The sequence below is a fragment of the Macaca thibetana genome, chromosome 3, assembly GCF_024542745.1.
Source record: "Macaca thibetana thibetana isolate TM-01 chromosome 3, ASM2454274v1, whole genome shotgun sequence".
Taxonomy (NCBI): domain Eukaryota; kingdom Metazoa; phylum Chordata; class Mammalia; order Primates; family Cercopithecidae; genus Macaca; species Macaca thibetana.
In genome coordinates, this window is record NC_065580.1 from 136,674,789 (window position 1) to 136,689,378 (window position 14,590).

General features: G+C 53.2%; 3 protein-coding genes across 6 annotated transcripts in view; 2 read left to right on the forward strand and 1 right to left on the reverse strand.

Moving 5' to 3' along the window:
* Window positions 1-14,590, forward strand: part of ABHD11 (abhydrolase domain containing 11) — a 997,569-nt gene that overhangs the window by 405,373 nt on the left and 577,606 nt on the right. The window lies entirely within an intron of this gene.
* Window positions 1-14,590, reverse strand: part of CLIP2 (CAP-Gly domain containing linker protein 2) — a 113,056-nt gene that overhangs the window by 91,279 nt on the left and 7,187 nt on the right. The window contains exon 2 of one of the 4 annotated variants that reach the window (XM_050783645.1): window positions 2,334-2,382. The exons of the other annotated variants lie outside the window; for them this stretch is intronic. The gene's annotated coding sequence lies outside the window, so the exon portion shown is untranslated. The remainder of the gene's footprint in view (window positions 1-2,333; window positions 2,383-14,590) is intronic. 4 annotated transcript variants of the gene reach the window in all.
* Window positions 1-14,590, forward strand: part of RFC2 (replication factor C subunit 2) — a 112,080-nt gene that overhangs the window by 29,120 nt on the left and 68,370 nt on the right. The window lies entirely within an intron of this gene.

Below are 14,590 nucleotides of genomic sequence, written 5' to 3' on the forward strand. Positions count from 1 at the left end.
TTCACCATGTTGGCCAGGTTGGTCTCAAACTCCTGACCTCAGGTGACCCATCCACCTCAGCCTCCCAAAGTGCTGGGATTACAGGCGTGAGCCACTGCGCCTGGCCCAAACCATACACTTAGGATGGGAGAGGCAGGGCATAGTGGCTTACACCTGTAATCCCAGCACTTTGGGAGGCAGAGGTGGGTCAATTGCTGGAGCTCAGGAGTTTGTGACCAGCCCAGGCAACATGGCGAAAATCTGTCTCTACAAAATAATACAAAATTTAGCCAGGTGTGGTGGTGCGTGCCTGTAGTCCCAGCTACTGGGGAGGCTAAAGTGGGAGGATTGCTTCAGCCTGGGAGGTTGAGGCTGCAGTGAGCTGTGATCACACCACCACACTCCAGCCTGGGAGACAGAGTGAGACCCTGTCTCTAAAGGGCTGGGCGTGGTGGCTCACGCCTGTAATCTCAGCACTTTGGGAGGCCAAGGCAGGCAGATCACTGGAGGTCAGGAGTTTGAGACCAGCTTGGCTAACGTGGTGAAACCCCGTCTCTACTAAAAATACAAAAAGTAGCTGGGCGTGATGGCACATGCCTGTAGTTCCAGCTACTTGGGAGGCTGAGGCAGGAGAATCACTTGAACTCGGGAGGCGGAGGTTGCAGTGAGCCGAGATCACACCACTGCGCTCCAGCCTGGGCAACAAGAGCAAGACTCCATCTCAAAAATAAATAAATAAAAATAAAGAAATAAACAAACCAGATCATGAATGAATGAATGATACTTACCCAAGAGGTGAGAAGTCCAAGACACCATTCTCACCTCCTTAGGACATAGCACTCAGGTCTGAGTGGCTCATGGTGATCAGCCCAGCTCATCACACAGCTGGTCTGGCCTCCCCACCAGCCAGCATCCCCTCTGAGGCAGAGACCAGGCATAAGAACCCTGTCCCTGGCACTGGAGGCTCCTGCAGATGACCCTGCAGGTCCTTACCACCCGCCTGACACTGTCCCACCTCCCAGAGGCCGCCTGTGCCTTTTCTCCCACCTGTTTCACTTCATCTGTTTGCATTACCTACTGACAACTAGCCTGATGCCACCTCCTCCAGGAAGTCTCCCAGGACCTCAGGATCACATGTGGGGCCCAGGAGGAGTGAGTATGCTGTTCTTGTCTATCTTCGTCATGCCACCCGGGAGCTCACAGGTAACTTCAGGCAGGGCCATAGTCTCTCCTCTCTGGGAACCCAGCCTGAGCCATGGTGCCTGGCACAGAGCCATGATCTGGAATTCCCACGACAGCAAACCTACAGTGGCCCAGAGGACAAAGGCCTTCCAGGCCACAAATCCCCAGAAACACTCCTCCCAGGGAACGCTCCCGTAATTGCCCTCTGGCCCTCCCGAACCCCCCAGCAGCCTCCAGTACGAAGAACATACCATTGCCAGGCGCGGTGGCTCATGCCCGTAATCCCAGCACTTTGGGAGGCTGAGGCGGGCGGATCATGAGGTCAGGCATTTGAGACCAGCCTGGCCAACATAGTGAAACCCCAACTCTACTAAAAATACAAAAAAAAAAAAATTAGCTGGACATGGTGGCAGGCACCTTTAGTCCCAGCTACTCAGGAGGCTGAGGCAGGAGAATCGCTTGAACCCAGGAGGCAGAGGTTGTGGTGAGCCGAGATGGTGCCATTGCACTCCAGCCTGGGCGACAGATCGAGACTCTGTCTCAAAAAAAAAAACAAAACAACAACAACAACAAAAAACGAATCTACTGTCTACCAGGCATTGCACGAATGTGGTCTCATGTCCTCAGCCCCTGGACAAGGCAGAGGTCCTGTGACAGGTCGAGCTTCCCGAGTGCAGAGAAGTTCAGGGACTCAAAGTCACACACTGCTAAGTGGCTGTCCTGGAATCAGACCCGGGTCTGGCCCTTCCCTACCTCCCATCCTGCCCAGCCCAGCCCTGGAATAACATTTGTGAGCCCCCTGGCCTCTGGGGACAGCGTCCGCCTGCCACGGCTCACAAAGGAAACCAAAGAGCTGGCAGGAGAGGAGAACCAAGGCGGCATTCAGTCAGGCCCGGCCACCCTCGCTGTGGGAGGGGGAGAAGGGTGCAGAGGGGGAGCAGCCCCCCTGTCCCCAGGGAGCACCCGGAAGGGGAGAGGGGAGAATGGTGAACGGGAAGAGGGGGGAGGCCACCTGCCCTCGTGTGACTCAGCTGTGCTGGTGGGACAGAGGAAGAGACAGGGATTCTTGGAAAACGCTGGGACTTGATGATAAATTGGCCTCTGGCCACACTGTGGCCGATGTGGGAGGTGGGGAAGGCTGGCGCAGTCCCAGCTCCAAACCCCAGACTTACCCCGAGTGGCTGTGAGCCCTTGGCCCAGAGAGAGCCTCAGTTTCATTACCTGTAAAATGGAGTACAAGTATCACCACCTCCTGGGAGTGAGGCAGAGAAGACACCCCAGGAGTGTGCCCGGCTGCTCAGGAAGGGGACTGTCACTACTCTGGAGGCCCTGGTGCACAGGATGGACAGGCGAGGGCGGGGTGGCATTCAGACCAACAGGCCCCCTTTTGTGCCACCCTCCTCTGCCGTTTCCCGGAGACAAGCCCCGGCTGCATTTCATGGCTTCCATTTCAGCTGCCCGGGGGTGGCGGGCTGCAGCCTCGGAACTCTCTGACAATCAGGGCCCCGGCGGAGAGGGACGGGTGCCAAGTGGAGCAGTGGAAAGCCCGTCTCGGTTTGGCGGGCCAGCCTTGTCCTGGGGTGAGGGAGGTGGGAGCCAGGAAGTGGGCACGCCTGCAGAGACCCCGGACGTGGCTCACTCCCGGAGGGGCAGGTGCTTGGCAGGGACACTCCTGCTGGCTGGGGTGGGTCATATCCAGTCTTCACCAGACCCCACTCTCTCCAGGGCCCTCGGGGGTTCCGGCAGCTGGGGAGCTCATGCCCACACTTCCTGAGGGGTAACCCACAGTCCCCACAATCAGGCCCCAGAGGTAGGCTCAGCACAGTCCCTACCCACACGCCACAAGCCCTAAGGCACCAGGCACAACAGCACCTCTCAGAGGAGCAAGGGCCCCGTAACCTGAAGCCTGGGCAGGGAGCACCTGCGGGGCAGAGGGTCTGGGATCCGGCAAGGGAAACTGACCACTCTCTGCCAGGTCCACCCAACACCCAAGGATCTGGTCAGGCTGGAATGCAGGGGGGCATCTAGAGAGTGTGACAGACAGGCAGGCTCTCCCCGACGTGCCCCAGCAATCAGGCTGAGGGGATGAGGGGCCACAGAAAGACTCCAAACCAGGGGTCCCCCACAATCAGACAAGCACGCCAGCAAGACCACTCTGGGAGCTGAGGATGATGGTGAACTGCCAGCGGGGGCAGTAAGGTTGGGGTGCAGGGAGAGAGGCCCGCTGGGGGCTGCTGAGATGGAAGCAGACCCCCAAAATGTGGCCGGGCGTGGTGGCTCATGTCAGTAATCCCAGCACTTTGGGAGGCCAAGATGGGAGGATCACCTGAGGTCAGGAGTTCAAGACCAGCCTGGCCAACATGGCGAAACCCCATCTCTACTAAAAATGGAAAGATTAGCTGGGCGTGGTGGCAGGCGCCTGTAATCCCAGCTACTTGGGAGACTGAGGCAGGAGAATCACTTGAACCCAGGAGGTGGAGGTTGCAGTGAGCCAAGATGGTGCCATTGCCTGGGCACCAGCCTGGGCGACAAAGTGAGATTCCATCTCAAAAACAAACAAAATGTGGCCTGATCTGGGACAGAGAGGGAACGCAGGGAGGGAGGCGGGGGAAGGTAGGGGCTGCAGCAGAGAACTTAAAGGAACCACAGGGCACCAACCTGAGGGCACCCAACGATAGGTGGGCAGGAATGGGACCAGCCTTTGTGGGGGAGGCCAGGCTGCACAACCCACCAGCTGAGAGACAGAGAGCCACTGCGCCTCCCCAGGAAAAGGCAAACCCAGGGTGCCCCATCCAATGGGCAAGTCAAAAGGCCTGGCAATGCCAAGTGTTGGAGAGGGGGCAGAGCAGTGGGTGGGTAGGCGCAGATGGCAGAGCCCCTGGTCTGCACAGGGGACGTGAGTGTACACTGGAGGGACAGGTGTTACCCTAGAGGGCCCTCCCTGGCAACTGGCCTGCCTGCCCTGGAGGCACCTACAGGATGAACTCCATTGTAAGAACAGGGAGGGGTGGTTTGGTGGTGGGAAGGGACTGGGGTGGGGTAACTGGGGACTTTATTTGTTTATTTATTCATTTATTTTTGGAGACAGGGTCTCCCTCTGTCGCCCAGGCTGGAGTGCAGTGACGCAATCATAGCTCATTGCAGCCTCGAACTCCTGGACTCAAGTGATCCTCCCTCCTTAACCTCCCAAGTAGTTGGAACCACAGGTGTATGCCACCATATCCGGTTAATTTTTGTAGAGACAAGATCTCACTATGTTGCCCAGGCTAGTCTTGAACTCCTGGCTTCAAGCGATCCTCTTGGCTCAGCCTCCCAGAGTGCTGGGATTACAGGCATTAGCCACCATGCCCAGCCTTTGTTATATTTCTAAGGTTTGTTTCCTAGCCCTATGGGATGCACATGGATGTTCAATGTATACTGTCTATTCCTCTGAATATCTAACAAATTTCTTAATCTTTTTTTTTTTTTTTTTGAGTCAGAGTCTCCCTCTGTTGTCCAGGTTGGAGTGCAATGGTGTGATCTCAGCTTACTGCAACCTCCACCTCGTGGGTTCAAGCGATTCTCCTGCCTCAGCCTCCCGAGTAGCTGGGATTACAGGCACCTGCCATCATGCTCAGGTAATTTTTATATTTTTGTAGAAATGGGGTTTCAGCCGGGCGCGGTGGCTCAAGCCTGTAATCCCAGCACTTTGGGAGGCTGAGATGGGCGGATCACAAGGTCAGGAGATCGAGACCATCCTGGCTAACACGGTGAAACCCCGTCTCTACTAAAAAAAAAAAATACAAAAAACTAGCCGGGCGAGGTGGCGGGCGCCTGTGGCCCCAGCTACTCCGGAGGCTGAGGCAGGAGAATGGCGTAAACCCGGGAGGCGGAGCTTGCAGTGAGCTGAGATCCGGCCACTGCACTCCAGCCTGGGCGACAGACTCAGTCTCAAAAAAAAAAAAAAAAAAAAAAAAAGAAATGGGGTTTCACCATGTTGGCCAGGCTGGTCTTGAACTCCTGACCTCAGGTGATCCGCCTGCGTTGGCCTCCCAAAGTGCTGGGATTACAGGCGTGAGCCACCGTGCCTGGCTTCTTAATCATTTTTTTAAAGAAAAATAAAGATAGGCTAGGTACGGTGGTTCACGCCTGCAATCCTAGCACTCTGGGATGCCAAGGCAAGAGGATCACTTGAGGCCAGGAGTTCAAGACCAGCCTGGACAACACAGTGAGACCTCACCTCCTAAAAAATTAAAATTAAAAAAAAAAAAATTACCAGGCATGGTGACAAACACCTGTAGTCCCAGCTACTTAGGAGGCTAAGGCGGGAGGATTGCTTGAGCCCAGAAGTTTGAGGCTGCAGTGAGCTGTGAGCTATGATTGTCCCACTGAATCCCATCCTGGGCCACAGAGCAAGACTCTTTTTCTTTTCAGACTGAGTCTCATTCTCTCACCCATGCTGGAGTGCAGTGGCATGATCTCGGCTCACTGCAACCTCTGCCTCCCGGGTTCAAGCGATTCTAGTGCCTCAGCCTCCCAAGTAGCTGAGGCTACAGGAGTGCGCCACCACACCTGGCTAATTTTTGTATTTTTAATAGAGACGGGGTTTCACCATGTTGGCCAGGTTGGTCTCGAACTCCTGACCTCAGGTGATCCACCCGCCTTCACCTCCTAAAGTGGTGGAATTACAGGCATGAGCCACCGCACCTGGCCTAAGACCCTATTTATTAAAAAAAAAAAAAAAAAAAAAAAAAGATAAGAGACACAAGGGGAGGGAGAAGGAAACATTATCTCCACTGCACACCCACCAAGAGGCAAGCCCCCAACAGAGAGGACCCCAAATGCTGACTGCTAGGCCAGGCTTTCTGAGCCAATGGTGAGCCCTGCTCTGAGCACGAAGGGGGCTCCCCAAGTCCTGCCCTACCAGGCACCCCAATGCCCACACATGCACTAGAATGCCAGTCCCACCCCAATCCTGCAGCATGCAGAATCCAGTGGGGGGTCCTGGGTGTGACACCACTCCAGGCTGGCACCTCACCTGCTCCACGGGCCCCACTGCCCATCTAGCCCACGCGGCTTTGTTTGCATTTGCCCAAGTCTCAGGGAATCTGAGAAGCTTGACTTAGGTCACCCAGTGGTGAAGCTAGAGTCTCCACATCCTCCCTGGCCAGAGCAAGCAGAGGGCAGGGCTGGACGGCCCCTTCCCTGTGAGTCTTGCAGGCTCTCAGGCGGAAGCCAAAGCTCTGAGCCTTATATACACTATCCCTCGGGTCTGGGAGAGCCGATGGGAGGGTGCCCGGCTGTCTGTGCTGCTGTCTCCACCCATACTTGGTCAGCCTTCTCCCACTTGCTCTGCCAGGCCCGCAGGGAGCTGCAGCCCCAGCTGTGCAGGCAACACTCACACAGTTGCTGGCCAGCAGTGCGGGTACGGGGGAGCCCCAAGAAGAACGGGGTGGGGATAAATCCTGAGCTGCCCTGAGAACAACCATTGGCCTGGTGGCCATCCAGATAGTGGGGACAGCCGAGAGCCAGCGTGGGGATGGAGCCTTGCCCCAGCATCACAGCAGATCTGGGGCCAGAACCCAGGCTCCACAAGCCCACGTGGCTTCAAACAGGAGGGAGGGAGATGAAACTGGCAAGACCACAGTATATAGTGAGGACCACGTTTACACAGCGCAAGGCTCGGCGTTCCTGGGCTGAGCAGGGCAGGACAGACCTAGGCCAAGTGCCCCAGTCAAACCCCAACTTCTCTGGCAGCTGCAGCTGGGAGACAAGCAAGGGTTGAGTCTAGAAGCCCGGGTTCTGGTCCCACACACTACCATTCTCACTATGTCCGAGCTCAGGGCTGCGGTTCCTCAGTTGTAGAGAAGGCATCTTCTGGTCAGGGGTGGTGGCTCACGCCTGTAATCCCAGCATTTTGGGAGGCTGAGGTGTGCAGATCACCTGAGGTCAGGAGTTCAAGACCAGCTGACCAACACGGTGAAACCCCATCTCTACGAAAATACAAAAATTAATCGGGCGTGGTGGTGTGCACCTGTAATCCCAGCTACTTGGGAGGCTGAGGCAGGAGAATCGCTTGAACCAGGGAGGCGGAGGTTGCAGTGAGCCGATATCATGCCATTGCACTCCAGCCTGGGTGACAGAGTAAGACTCTGTTTCAAAAAAATTTAAAAAATAAAAAAAAGTTAAAAATAAAGGAGGCGGCCGGGCGCGGTGGCTCAAGCCTGTAATCCCAGCACTTTGGGAGGCCGAGACGGGCGGATCACGAGGTCGGAAGATCGAGACCATCCTGGTTAACACGGTGAAACCTCGTCTCTACTAAAAAAAATACAAAAAAAACTAGCCGGGCGAGGTGGCGGGCGCCTGTAGTCCCAGCTACTCGGGAGGCTGAGGCAGGAGAATGGCGTAAACCCGGGAGGCGGAGCTTGCAGTGAGCTGAGATCCAGCCACTGCACTCCAGCCTGGGCAACAGAGCGAGACTCCGTCTCAAAAAAAAAAATAAATAAATAAAGGAGGCATCTTCCTTGCCCTACCAACAGCCTGGGGACCACAGGGCCCTGGGAACGCCCAGCCTGTCTTGTGAGAGCTGGACACACAGAGAGTTGGCATGCTCAGAACCACCAGCCATAAAAAAAGGTCCAACACCGAAAATAACCCACACATCCATCACCATTAGAATGAGTCAATAAGGCCAGGCATGGTGGCTCACGCCTGTTATCCCGGCACTTTGGGAGGTCAAAGCGGGTGGATCACTTGAGGCCAGCAGTTCGAGACCAGCTTGGCCAACATGTTGAAACCCCATCTCTACTAAAAATACAAAAATTAGCCTGGCGTGGTGGCAGGCACCTGTAATCCTAGCTATTTGGGAGCCTGAGGCAGGAGGATCACTTGAACCCACGAGGTAGAGGCTGCAGTGAGCTGAGATCACGCCAGTGCACTCCAGTCTTAGCAACAGAGCAAGACTCTGTCTCAAAAAAAAAAAAAAAAAAAAAAAAAGCTGGGCACAGTGGCTCATGCCTGTAATCCCAGCACTTCGGGAGGCCGAGGTGGGCAGATCACCTGAGGTCAGGAGTTTCAGACCAGCCTGGCCAACATTGTGAAACCCCGTCTCTACCAAAAATACAAAAAAAAAAAAAAAAAATTACCCGGGCATTGTGGTGGGTGCCTGTAATCCCAGCTACTCGGGAGGCTGAGGCAGGAGAATTGCTTGAACGCTGGAGGTGGAGGTTGCAGTGAGTCGAGATCATGCTATTGCACTTCAGCCTGGAGACAAGAGCGAGACTCTGTCTCAATAATAATAATAATAATAAAAGCAAACAAGTTGTGGTTTGTTCGCATAGTAGAATAACATACAGCAATGAGAATGAACGAATGCCAACTGCATGCAATGATATGTAACAACCTCGCAATTACAATCTTGAGTGAAAGAAGTCGGACATAAAAACAGTGCATACAAAAGAAGACATACAAGCGGCCAAGAACCATATAAAAAATGCTCAGCATCACGGATCATCAGAACATGCAAATTAAAATCACAATGAGATACCATCTTACGCCAGTCAGACTGGCTATTATTCAAAAGCCTGAAAACAATGCATGTCGGAGAGGATGTGGAGAAAAGGGAACGCTTATACACTGTTGGTAAGAATGCAAATTAGTACCTTTATGGGAAACGGTGCAGAGATTTCTCAAAGAACTGAACATAGAATGGGCCTTCTATCCAGCAATCCTACTAATTGCCATCTACCCAAAGGAAAATGATTCATTCTGTCCAAAGGATACCTGCACTGGTATGTTGATCACAGCACAATTCATGAGAGCAAAGATATGGAATCAACACATGTGTCCGTCAGGGGAGGACTGGATAAAGAAAATGTGGTATATGTCTACCACAGAATACCACTCAGCCATCAAAAAGAATGAAATCATGTCTGTTTCAGCAACATGGATGGAACTGGGAGCCATTATCCCTAGCGAAACAACTCAGAAAATCAAATACCACATGATGGTACTTATAAGTGGGAGCTAAACAATGCGTATACATGAAAATACAGAGGGGAGTAATAGACGCCAGAGACTACGAAAGGTGGGAAGAGGCCGGGCGCGGAAGCTCATGCCTGTAATCACAGCACTTTGGGAGGCCAAGGCGGGCGAATCATTTGAGGTCAGGAGTTCGAGACCAGCCTGGCCAAATTGGCAAAACCCCAGCTCTACTAAAAATTCAAAAATTAGCTGGGCGTGGTGGCGCGCGCCTATAATCCCAGCTACTAGGGAGGCTGAGGCAGGAGAATCGCTTGAACCCAGGAGGTGGAGGTTGCAGTGAGCTGAGATCACAGCACTGTACTCCAACCTGGGCAACAAGAGCAAAACTCTGTTAAAAAAAAAATTAAAAAGCTGGGCAGAGTGGCTCATGCCTGCAATCCCAGCACTTTGGGAGGCTGAGGCGGGTGGATCACCTGAGGTCAGGAGTTTGAGACCAGCCTGACCAACATGGAGAAACACCGTCTCTACTAAAAATACAAATTAGCTGGGCATGGTGGTGCATGCCTATAATCTAGGTACTTGGGAGGCTGAGGCAGGAGAATTGCTTGAACTCGGGAGGTGGAGGATGCGGTGAGCCAAGATTGCGCCATTGCACTTCAGCCTGGGTGACAAGAGCAAAACTCTGCCTCAAAAAAAAAAAAAAAAAAAAAAAAAAAAACGAAGAAGAAGAAGGCCTCAAGTCAGCACCCCAGGGTGCTACTCTCTCACTCCTATACCTTCTCCTGCAGGCAAGGGTTGGGGAAGAGGCTGAGCCCACTGAGGTTCAGGCCTGGTCCCTGAGTGGCATAAGCCGCCCCAGCCAGAGGGGACGGGGTGCAAATCAGGGTCCACTCCAGGGTGTGGTGTCTTGGAGAAAAGACGAACCCAGCAGGCCATGAGCACACTATGCCCCTGAGGGGCAGCCCAGCACACTACAAGGGGCAGGGAGGGTGGAGGAGGAACAGAACTAATTTGGTGGCCCAGGGGTGAGGACAGTCACTAATTAGCCTTCAAGGCAGGGTCTTTACTATTTATTTATTTATTTACTTATTTATTTATTTTTGCGACAGGGTCTTGCTGTGCTGCCCAGGCTGTAATGCAGTGGCACGATCACAGCTCACTGCAGCCTCAAACTCCTGGGGGTCAAGCAATCCTCCCACCTCAGCCTCCTGAGTAGCTGGGATTACAGACACTGCACCCGGCTAATTTTTGTATTTTTTATAGAGACAGGGTTTTACCAGGCTGGTCTCCAACTCTGGGGCTCCACTGATCATCCTGCCTCGGCCTCCCAAAGTGTTGGGATTACAGGTGTGAGCCACCGTGCCTGGCCTCAACATCGGTTCTTTTCTTCTGCTGCTTCCAGAAAGGGAACCGCATGTTAGTCATCAAATTCTGGCTGAAAGCCACAGACACCCACCCACACTCATATCCACTAGGTCACATATCCAGGCCTTCACACGTGCCATGCCGGGTTCCTAGAATGCCCTTCCTCTCACTGGGTACAACTTTTTTATTTAAACATTTTTTAAAAAATAGAGACAGGCTGGGCACAGTGGCCCACGCCTGTAATCCCAGCACTTTGGGAGGCCGAAGCTGGCGGTGGCGATCACCTGCAGTCAGGAGTTCGAGACCAGCCTGGCCAACATGGTGAAACCCCATTTCTACTAAAAATACAAAAATTAGCCGGGCGTGGTGGCACATGCCTGTAATCCCAGCTACTCGGGAGGCTGAGGCAGGAAAATCGCTTGAACCCAGGAGGCGGAGGCCGCAGTGAGCTGAGATCACGCCACTGCACTCCAGCCTGGGCAGCAGAGTGAAACTGCGTCTCAAACAAAACAAAACAAAATAAAAAATAAAATAAAATAAAATAAAAATAGCGACGAGGCCAGGTGCGGTGGCTCATGCCTGTAATCCCAGCACTTTCGGAGGCCGAGGCGGGTGGATCACCTGAGATCAGGAGTTCAAGATCAGCATGGCAAAACCCTGTCTCTACTAAAAATACCAAAAAAAAAAAAAAAAAAAAAAATAGCTGGGTGTGGTGGCAGGCACCTGTAATCCCAGCTACTGGAGAGGCTGAGGCACAAGAATTGCTTGAACCCAGGAGGTGGAGGTCACAGTGAGCTGAAATCACGCTACTGCACTCTAGCCTGGGCGAGAGCGTGAAACTGTGTCTCAAAATAAATAAATAAATAAAAATAAGAGACGGGGTCTCACACTACGTTGCCCAGGCTGGTCTCGAACTCCTAGGCTCAAGCGATCACCCTGCCTCGGCCTCCCAAACCGCTGAGATTGCAGGTGTGAACACTGCACCAGACCGTGGGTGCAGCTTTAGGAGGGCAAGATCTTTCCATATCTTGTTCATTGCTGGGCTCTCGGTACCTAGGACAGCAACCAGCCCATGCAGGAGCTCAAAAATATATGTTTAGTGAATATATGAATGCATTAAAATGCCCTCTTCTGGATCGCTTGAGCCCTGGAGGTGGAGGTTGGAGTGAGCCGAGATGGCACAACTGCACTCTAGCCTGGGCGACAGAGCAAGACTCCATCTCAAAAAAAAGAAAAAAATGCCCTCCTCTGCTACTCTCGTCCTCCCCACATCGAGCTGGATTCTTACAGTGTCTTGTTCACACCTCATCGCCACATTCACCAGCCTGCTCAGAGCTATCTCTGGGACGGACAGAAAGAAGCAGATCAACATTCTGACTGACAGGTTGTGCTGGAAAGGCTGGTTCCCCAAGCACACAAGGCATGGAGTGTTCCCAGGGGTAGGTCCCACAAACAAAGGAACAGGCAGTAAGCCCCCCATCACTGGAGGGGTTCAAGTAGACAGAGGCTGGGGCTTCCTCTCAAAGCGGGGGCCCTGCTTTTGTTTTCTTTTTTTGAGACGGAGTCTCGCTCTGTCCCCCAGGCTGGAGTGCAGTGGCGCGATCTCGGCTCACTGCAAGCTCCGCCTCCCGGGTTCACGTTATTCTCCTGCCTCAACCTCCTGAGTAGCTGGGACTACAGGCGCCCGCCACCGCACCCGGCTAATTTTTTGTATTTTTAGTAGAGACGGGGTTTTACCGTGGTCTCGATATCCTGACCTTGTGATCCACCTGCCTCGGCCTCCCAAAGTGCTGGGATGACAAGCATGAGCCACCGCGCCTGGCCTTGTTTTCTTATTCAGTTGGGTTTTTTTCTGAGACAGGGCCTTACTCTGTCGCCCAGGCTGGAGGGTGGTGGCACAATCAGGGCTCACTGCAACCTCAACTTCCCAGGCTCAAGCAATTCTCCTGCCTCAGCTCCTCCCACCCCAGTGGCACTACAGGCAGGCGCCATGATGTCCAGTTACTTTTTGCTCATTTTTTTTGCAGACATGGGCCCTTGCTAGGTTGCCCAGACTGGTCTCAAGCCCCTGAGTTCAAGCAATCCTCCCGCCTTGGCCTCCCAAAGTGCTAGGATTACAGGTGTGAGCCACCACACCCAGCCGGTTCCTGCTCTTGTTGGCACAGCTGCTCTTAGAGGCTCTCCTGAGCTCATACCAGGATTCTGCAGCTGTACAGATGCATCTCTTTCCCCGTACCCCAGACCCAAGCTGACTGAGGACACAGACTCTGAGAAGAAGGAACGGAGCAGCAAGCCAGGAGCCCAGATACTTGCGTCAGAGAGGCAACCCGCAGCTGATCAGCCAGTAACGGGGGACGATGGTGTCCATGATGGAACAACAGATGCTGGTCTTAGGGACTGTATTAGTCTGCTACGGCTGTCATCACAAAGGACCACAGACTAGGTGGCTTAAACAACAGAGATGTAGGGGTCACAGCTATGGAGGCTGAAAAAGTCCAAGGTCAAGGTGCCAGCAGGGTTGGTTTCTTTCGCTTTTTTTTTTTTTTTTTTTTTTGAGACAAAGTCTCACTCAGGCTTTTTTTTTTCTTTCTGAGACAGGGTTTCACTCTGTCATCCAGGCTGGAGTGCAATGACATGATCTCGGCTCACTGCAAGCTCCGCTTCCCGGGTTCAAGTAATTCTCCTGCCTCAGCCTCCCGGGTAGCTGGGACTACAGGTGTGCGCCACTACACCTGGCTAATTTTTTATCTTTTTAGTAGAAACGGGGTTTTGCCATATTGGCCAAGCTGGTCTGGAACTCCTGACCTCGTGATCTGCCCGCCTCGGCCTCCCAAAGTGCTGGGATTACAGGCGTGAGCCACCGTGCCTGGCCCTTTTTTTTTTTTTCCATTTTTTTCAGAGTCTTGCTCTGTTGCTCAGGCTGGAGTGCAGTGTGGCAATCTCAGTTTACTGCAGCCTCCGTCTCCCAGATTCAAGTGATTCTCCTGCCTCAGCCTCCCGAGTATCTAGGATTACAGGTGTGCGCCACTACACCTGGCTAATTTTTGTATTTTTAGTAGAGACAGTGTTTCACCATGTTGGCCAGGCTGGTCTTGAACTCCTGACCTCGTGATCCGCCCACCTCAGCCTCCCAAAGTGCTGGGATTACAGGCGTGAACCACAGCACTGGGCACAGCAGGGTTGTTTTTTTTGGAGGCCTCTCTCCTTGGCGTGGAGATGGCTGTCTTTTCCCTGGGTCCTCATGTGGTCTTCCCTCTGAACATGCCTGTGTCCAAATGTCCTTTACTTACAAGGACAGTGCTCATATTGGACGAGGACACCAGTCATATTGGATGAGGGCCCAAATGACCTCATTTGAACTTGATTACCTCTATAAAAACTTTTTTTTCCTCTTCTTTTTTTCTGAGACAGGGTTTCACTCTGTCGTCCAGGCTGGAGTGCAGTGGCACGATCATAGCTCACTGCAGATTCAAACTCCTGGGTTCAAGAGATCCTCCTGCCTCAGTATCCCAAGTAGCTGGGACCACACCCAGCTAAGTTTTTTAATTTTCTGTAGAGATGAGGTCTTGCTCTGTTGCCCAGGCTGGTCTCAAACTCCTAGGCTCAAGCAATTCTCCCTCCTTGGCCTCCCAAAGTGCTGGGATTACAGGCATGAGCCCTGATTCCTGGCCTAATTTTCTCATTTACTTTTAATCAGGTTAGACTGTGTTTATCATTGTAAATCACCTCAAGTCCTTTCTGGAATCAAACCAGGAACACACAAGCCCCTTTCAGACGTCTTCCAACTCCTCCTCTGTGGTCCCTGGCTCCAAAGAAGCTGAATGTGAGCAAAGTAAAGAAACGAATGGGCTGGGCGCGGGGGCTCACACCTGTAATCCCAGCACTTTGGGAGGCCAAGGCGCACGGATCACGAGGTCAGGAGTTCGAGACCAGCCTGGCCAACACGGTGAAACCCCATCTCTACTAAAAATACAAAAAATTAGCTGGGCGTGGTGGCAGGCACCTGTAATCCCAGCTACTCGGGAGGCTGAGGTGGGAGAATCGCTTGAACCCAGGAGGCGGAGGTTGCAGTGAGCCGAGATCACGCCATTGCACTCCAGCC